The sequence below is a fragment of the Trichechus manatus genome, unplaced genomic scaffold (genome assembly GCF_000243295.1).
Source record: "Trichechus manatus latirostris isolate Lorelei unplaced genomic scaffold, TriManLat1.0 scaffold00007, whole genome shotgun sequence".
NCBI lineage: Eukaryota > Metazoa > Chordata > Mammalia > Sirenia > Trichechidae > Trichechus > Trichechus manatus.
The window spans coordinates 11924153-11932645 of NW_004443943.1; positions in this window are offsets into that span (position 1 = coordinate 11924153).

Genomic DNA, 8493 nt, shown 5'->3' on the forward strand with positions numbered 1-8493 from the left:
ACTATTTGTTCTGTAAACCTTCACCTGAAGTACAATTAAAAAAAAAAAAGTTTCTTCCTAGTCCCACTACCCTATTTAAATATTTCTAGAAATATACTTGTGCCACACCAAAGTACATTTTCCTCTTTTAGGAAGAGATGACACATAATACATTTAATGAATTTAGTTTATTAACAGTCTGAGTTCACAAATGTAACACTTGACTGGGGGGAGGGAGAAAACAAGTGGAACACTTTATTCATCAGAAGGAAACCTTTAACAAAGAGGCACATTGCATAAATTCAGTCTTGACCCCTGAACCTCTGTTGTATGTCAGTTATGGTTTATTATCCATTGAGCTTGACAGAATCTGTTGGGTTGAGTTAGGGGAACTAAGGCAAAAGTAGGGTGTCAAGAGTGAACTGGTTCTACTTCCTTCCCCATCTTCCATGTTGTTCCTGAAGTTGTCATGCTTTTAAAGCTAATAATAATGAGTTAGCCAGTATCTGAGTTCCTACTATGTGCTAAGCACTGTATCCAGTGCTGTGTGATAAAAGATCAGTACACATACTATCTACCTTCAAATGCTTTAATGGAGGGAGGGGGAGATAAACTCACAAATTACATGAAGGAGAAATTACGCATGAGGCCCACAGAGAAGGCTGACTATGCAGCAAGCCAACTCTTTGTTTCATAATGGGAAAATGTACTTTTTCGGTGGAGTCTCCATTGGAAAATCCTTTTCACAACTGCATTTGCTCATTTCCAACAAGAGAGCAAGGTGGGTAAGAGGGAAAGTGAATCCATTGTTCTATCAACAGCAGTTAATATTTAGTGAGTGCCCACTATAGGCAAAATGCTATCCTAGTCCCTTTGAGGGGACACCCCAAAGATATTAAAGTCAAGCTCCTTGTCTTCGGAGAGCTTTCAGTCTATGACTGGTTAGGGAAACAGTATACTTACATGGGGGCAAGGCAGGAATTCTTCCAAAGCTGATGGTATTTTGGCACACACTAGGCCATGGGAAAGGAGCCCTGGTGGCACAATGGTTAAGAGCTTGGCTGCTAACCAAAAGGTCGGCAGTTCGAAACCATCAGTGGTTTCAAGGGAGAAAAGAGCTGGAAGTCTCCTCCCGTAAAGATTACAGCCTATGAAACCCTATGGGGCAATTCTCCTCTGCCCTATAGGGTCACTATGAGTCGAAATCAACTCGACGGCACACAACAACAAGAGGTCATAGGAAGAGAGAAAAAGGTTGCAGAAACAGACCAAAAGCCTCAAGGAAGAGAGGGTTCTGGTGACCCTCTGAGTGTCTCTCAGAGCTAGGTGACAGAGGTGGCCAAGGTAGGGCAGGCCTCAACCTAGCTCATTTAGTCCTGTAGGCAATCCTATCTCCTATTTGATATGGTTTAAATATGACCAGAATTAATACATTTAATATTTGCATTAGATTTTAAGATACATGAAACATGTGAAATAGAACCCCAAAACTCTGCAATAGCATGCTACTGCATGCCCTCCTATTTTAATTGTTAGATGCCAGGCATAGAATACTTACCAGTCCCATCGTGTGAGAACAGAGAGACAAATACATATCACAAACGGGCACGCTATTTGCAAACTTTTTCAACCTTTCTCATCTGAGTTTATTATGTTGCTGCTGTATTTTTAATTCCCTCTCTCCATTCCCTCCTTTCTTCCTTTCCTTGGCTAAATCGAAGGAAGTGGATCTGTTGTCATGTAATTTTACTTAACTAGGAAATCCTTGAATAAATGTCATTCCTCACGGTGGGTTTTGCCAACTTTTTTTTTTTTGGTGCAATCCTGAATTTATAGCAAGGGTTCCTTATTCCCGATGTTATATAAAAAAAGTTATGACTTTCTCATTGGCCTTTAAAAGGTTTTGGTCTTAATGCTCTCCGTGATGTTAAAGTAGCTTTTAGATGAGGCCGATGTTACGACTCCCCTGAGAGGGTGGATTAGGCTTCTCTACACTCCTCAGTACAAAGAAAAGGGGCGATTTGACGATGATTAGGTTTATTTGGTCAGTGGAGATGGCCAGCCCAGATAAATCAGGCTCCACGGTAGCTTTCTGACCTAACTCAGAAGAATGTGTTTTAAAGGAGCAGGACATTAAGAACTAATCTGGGAATAGAACCCAGAAACATTTGACTAAAGACCAGGGAGGATGGTGTCTAAACCAGACAGCTGCCTGAATCTTTTCTGATGTCCTGACACTCAGAAATGTCGGTGCTGGGTACTTACAGGGAATGCAATGGTCCCTTAGCATCCCCTAAGGGATTTGACATTTCCAACCATGGAGACAGTCCCGTGACCGCAGGAAGCAGGATACCAGATCCTCACGAAATAATCTCTAGATCTAGGAAAAACTTGTTTTCCTCCATGTCACTGGGTTTCCTTTATAATGAAGGCCTCCCCAAGGATCACGGCCAAGAAAGGCATCGTGCCGAGGTATCAGCAGTCTGGGTCTGGGACTGTGTGCACCAGAAACTTCCAGACTAACAGCCATCAGCTGGCTGTGCAAATATGGGAACTTGGTCAAGCCGTTCAACTCCAGTGTCAGTGTTGGTTCTTCATTTATAAAACGGGCTGTGAGAGGTGGAGAGGTACTTTTAGATTTCAGAAGCCTCTCTTTCTCTCTCTCTCTCTTTTTTTTTTTCTGGTTCTGCATGGGCAAGGTCTTTTATATTCTGGTTAAATAAAAACATGCTGTAAGAGCTCTGTTCTTTCAGGCAGTCTAAAGATAAAGTAATAATTACTCGTATCAATACTGGGAATACTTTGGTTTTGAAGAGTCTAGCATGTAAGTTTTAAGTTCCTAGAAATAAGGTGATTTTTTTTAAAGATGGAAATATATATTTATATAAGTTTTCTATTTATATGTCATACACGTTCTTGGAGAAAACACAGCAAATACAAACAAGCCAAAAAACAAAAAGAAATGTCATATGCAACCCACCATTCAAAGGAAGCCACTATCAGCTTTTAGGTTTCTCTCTCACACACACACACACACACACACACACACACACACACCACACACACACACACACACACACACACACACACACGGGTCGGGGTGGGGGAATATTAAAAAAGAGAATTTTTCTCCTCCACAAAATTGTACTGTTTTAGAACTGATTTTTTTTTTCCCCCACCTATCTCAAGGACTTTAGGAGTGGGGGGCGGGGGCACAAATGGTTAAGTGCTGGACTATTAATCAGATGGTGTGTGGTTCAAACCAACCCAGAGGTGCCTCAGAAGTAAGGCCTGGTGATCAGCTTCCAAAAGGTCACAGCCTTGAAAATCCTACCATGTGCGGTTCTGCTTGGCACATATGAGGCCGCCATGATTCGGAAGGGACTCAAGAACAATTGGACTTTGGGATGGAAAATACAGAGCAAGACCTTGAAGACACTTAGGTGTCCTGAAACTCTGTGTTAGAAATACCAGAGGGTGGAACAAAATATGGGTTGGAAACAGAACTATTAAACTTTTTTTTTTCGGGGTGGGGGGGCAAGAGGGAAAGGAATATGTAATTAGTGCAAAGATTCTTCATTCTTAAGTCACAAACAAAATAATTTTCAGATGACTTCAGGAGTAAGGAGGGTGAAAAGAGGTAAGTGGGGGAACTACCTGCCGGTAGACCTAGAAATTTCCCAGCTTGAGCCTGCCCTAAACGTACAGTCTCCAGCGCCAGAGGTTTTCCAGCCGGCGGCCTGGGTGCCCTGCACTTAATCAAGCCGAAAATTCCCATTGTTCACGTGCTCTGGGGAGGCTGCTCACGGTGGCTGCACTTTGGTGTCACAACCCGTCGCCAGCATACAGTAGTGTAAAATGAAGCTTGTTTAAAGACTCTCTTTGATGAGCGAAGATCAAACGGCCTGGGGACCCCCGGTCTTAACCAGACTTGAGCCAGGATGGCGTTTTCACAAATAGTCCGTTTGCTCGGCTTTGAGCAGATTTTGTGCTCAGCACATTCATCCGGCTGCGGGGCAGGTAATCCCAGCTGAAGTCTCTTGCCTGGTCGCAAATCCATTCACACTACAATGGATGCTGTTGGTTTGCTGTGTCAGTTCATGGGCAAATAAATATAGGGCCCTTCTGACTTAATTAAAGGGGGTTGTGGGGAAAGGCGATGGAGGGGGAAGATTAAAGCTTCGAAAGGCATCAGGCGTCTCTGTGCTTATTAAGGTCCCGGCGTCTGGCAGGAAGTGGGAGAAACCCGCTCTTCTGCTGCCCCCTGGTGGAATTTCTGTGGAAGTTTTTGTAGAGTTTAGCTTGCCTGATTTAATTCTGCAGTTTACTCTTGAAAGGAGATTTGTTTTTTCAGGTCCAGATATTTATATATTGTATATTTTCTCACCTCCCTATGCTTCCGTCTCCTCTAGGCTAAAATTCTGCTTAATGTTTAATACAATATCTTGTTCATAGAATACTTTAAACCTTCACGTGTTAGAATTAAAATGCCAGCGTCTAATTGCGTCACAACCATATTCTAAAGGAAAATGAACTGGTATCCAAGTCGTAGGTTCTCAATACATGTTTATTTAGTTCGAACTGAAGTTGAAAGGTTCTCTATTGTATCCTTGGAGAAAAAGTTCAAGGTCTCCAGATTCTTATAAACATCACATTATAGGGAAATCCTACGCTGAAAAAAAATCTTAGGGAAGGTCATACATATACAACTCTTCAGGAAAGACAAAAATATAACAGCGTATTGTTTCTCACCTATTTTTAAAAATAATATGCTATTGTGTTTTCAGTGAAGATTTATGCAGCAAATTTGGTTCCCATTTAATAATTTCTACACAAATTATTCAGTGACATTGATTACATTTTTCACAATCTGTCAACATTCTTATTAATTCTGTACTTGTTGTCACGAGTTTTTTTCTAAATTTTATTTTGTTGTTGAGAATATACACAGATGTTGAGAATATAAAATAGATGTTTTTCGTCTATTTTAATGAACAAATATTAATCATTTCAGATTTCCATGTACAAAAAGAGAATACAAATTTATGTAATTTATCGTAATAGACTATTTAATACTGCCATTTCTTTAGAGCCAACATAATTTACAAGTAAAAACAGAACACTAGGAAGCTTCCATAACACAACGGATTACAACGGCAGCTTCTAGTATAATGTGTTGTTATTATTAGCTGCTGGCCAATCAGCAGAATTCATAGCCACCCCACTGCACGACTCCACGCACGACCCCACGCAGGACCTCCGGGCGAGGTCCTAGCCATCCCCATGATGGACTGCGGATGGGACCCTGATTGATTATGATCCATAGGGTTTTCATTGGCTGGAAGCTCTCCTGCAATCTGTTCAGCATCACTGTTGTTAGTTGCCATGGAGTCAATTCTGATTCATGACCCCTCGTGTACAGAGTAGAACTGCTACAGAGGGTTTTCCAGGCTGTGACCTTTCTGAAGTACATCACTGGGCCTGTCTTCTGAGATGCCTCTGGGGGGCGGGGTTTGAACCGCCAAACTTTCTGTTAGTAGTACGGTGCTTAACCATTTGTGCCACCTAATGGAATTCAGCATCTTTGCAACAGGAAAGCCTCCACTGACCAAAGGGCGGTGGCTGTGCATGAAGTGCATTGGCTGGGAATGGAATCCAGGTTTCCTGCATGGAAGGTGGGAATTCTATCACTGAACCACCAATATATGTAGCTATTAATTTTATTAATGTAATTCATTGTTATCATTTAATAGCTCATGATTCTGAACTCACAAATTTTCTCTTACAGCTCGTTTTTCTTAAAGATAAGTCAATATATTTCTATTTTCTGAAAGAGAAGACGTAACCTAACTCATTTTATGAGGCTAGTATAACCTCAATTCACAAATCAGAAAGAATAGCTCAAGAAAGGAAAATTACAAGCTACTCTCCTGATATCATAGATATAAAAATCTGAAACCTAACATTGGCTAATCAAATCCACCAGTAGATTAGAAATGCATGTCATGACAAAGTTGAGTTCACGCCAAGGAAGCAAGCGTAGTTTAATATTAGAAATCCATTAATGTTCTCTGCCAAGTCTACCACAATAGCAGATGAAGAGGAAAATCACGTGACCTTCTCAAAAGCTGCTGAAAAAGAATCTGATGCAATTCAGTAGGCATCTTGATTTTTTAGAAGACTGACAAACAAAGAACGTTCTTAATCTGCTAAAATGTATTTATAAAAACCTATAGAAAACATCTTATCTAATGATAAAATTTTAGAAGCTTTGAAAATCAGAAAAAAAAGACAAGGATGTCAGTTGTCATTCACTATTTTACATTTACTTGGGATCAGCCCATTACTTTAAGAAAAGGAAATTAGTTATTGGAAGTAGAAAAGATGAAACGAAACATTTCATTATTCTGAGATAATAATATCATCTTTAGAGGTAACCCAGGAGGTACAAATGAATTAATTGTCATCAAGAATGCTAGACATAAGAGCAATATACAAAAAGTAGGTTGAATTCCTCTGTGTCAATTAAAGAGTTCAAGAGCCCAAAAGTGTGATTCTTCAAAAGAAGTCCTTTAAATAGCAACAAAAGATATGTATGAATTCTTTTGTAAAATGTTTTTGGAGACATTTTAGAAAATGTAAATAATAGAGAGGTATATATATGCATAGATGGAAAAAGTTAATATCATAAAGTTATACTTTCTACCCCATATATATATATACATATATATATGTATGTATGCATGGAATTTGGTGTGACAGATAATTTTGCATATTAGTTGAGAAAATATAGTATATTCACTAAATGGACTGAAAAAATTAAGGATCTATATGGAAAAATAAAAGTTAAAAAACGCCCTCCCCCCTGTTAAAAAGATCAGTCTCAGGGAGATTAAAGCCCTACTATAAATATAAAGGAAACCCTGGTGGCGTAGTGGTTAAGAGCTACGACCGCTAACCAAAAGGTCAGCAGTTCAAGTCCGGCAGGCGCTCCTTGGAAACCTTATGGGGCAGTTCTACTCTGTCCTCTAGGGTCACTATGAGTTGGAATTGACTCAGTGGCAATGGGTTTGGTTTGTTTTTTTTATAAACATAAAAATTTTTGTATTTTAGAAATAAAGAGTATAATTAACTATATCTATAATCTCGTAAACCCACTGCCATCAAGTTGACTCTGACTCATGGCAACCCCGTGTGTATCACAGTAGGACTGTGCTTCATAAGAGTTTTCAATGGCTAATTTTTCTTTCCAGGCACCTCTAGGTGGACCCAAACTTCCCATCTTGGTTAGTAGCTGAGCGTGTAAACTGTTTTGCATTACCCAGTGACTCCCACAGTCTCATAGGGAAGGATTTATTATGTAAGACATAAGTCATAAGTTATGTAGGAAAAGACTGATAATCTGACCACATTAAAATAAAAAAAAGTCTTTTCCTAAAAAGATACTACAAAAAAGTTCAAGGTGAGATATTTGCAACATATATAACTGATCATAGCAATTGATCATAAATTTATTTTTAATTTTATAAATACTTTTGTTTATTTATACATAGGAGATAAATAAGATGCTAGTGTTTTTCTCTTTTAATTGTTTAACCCTTTGGCAATCCAATTATTTTCCATTTTGAATTTTTTGTTGATACCATGTGTTTTCATTAATGGAAGCATGCTGAATTGTTGAGTGTGTCTTAATTTTTGGTAGGTAGTATGGATTTTTTTTTTTCATGCCCCCTCCCACAAACCTACACTAAGTGTTTAGAGGTACATATGAAGCACCACTAATTATACCCCACTGGGGTCTATTTGTATGTATGTGTAACAAATAAAAATTTTCAAAATTTGTTTTTCCCATCAAAAATTCAGATACCTCATACAATACACTGTAAAAACAGCAATTTTGAGAACATGCCCATTTCTTTGGTTTCAAACAGTCATAAAGGTCCCTGCCTTGTGGCAGCACACACTGTCAGTGGTACAGCAGCTGCCCAATAAACCCCAGAGGCTGCAAAATTTCATGGTCACTATATGTACTGCCAGGCATGAAATTAAGTGGTAAATTATACATTTTTTTTTTTTTTTAAGTTATACCATCTTTGTTTTGCTGAGATAGACCTAAGCTGGCAGCTTTTAAAATGTATACATTGCTTGACTAGCTTAGCTAACCTAATATTTTAGGGTTTTTGTGTCTATGTTCGTGAGAGAAATTGAACTCTAATTTTTCTTTTTTGTATTATTTATGTTTGATTTTGGAATCAAGGTCATTCAACCTCATATAATAAGTTTGGAGTGTATCTCTTTTCCCGATATTCTCTATTCAATGATCTTTTTCCTTGAATTAATTTGGGAATACATATGAATCTCGGGCTTGAATGAGCCTGTATACCTGACTCTGGGTCAGAAGCTGACAGGATAGCCACCAGTGGAAAATTGGCAGCCACTGCATGTTATGGATTGAATTGTGTCCCCCTAAAACGTGTGTCACCTTGGCTAGGCCATGATTCCCTGTATTATGTG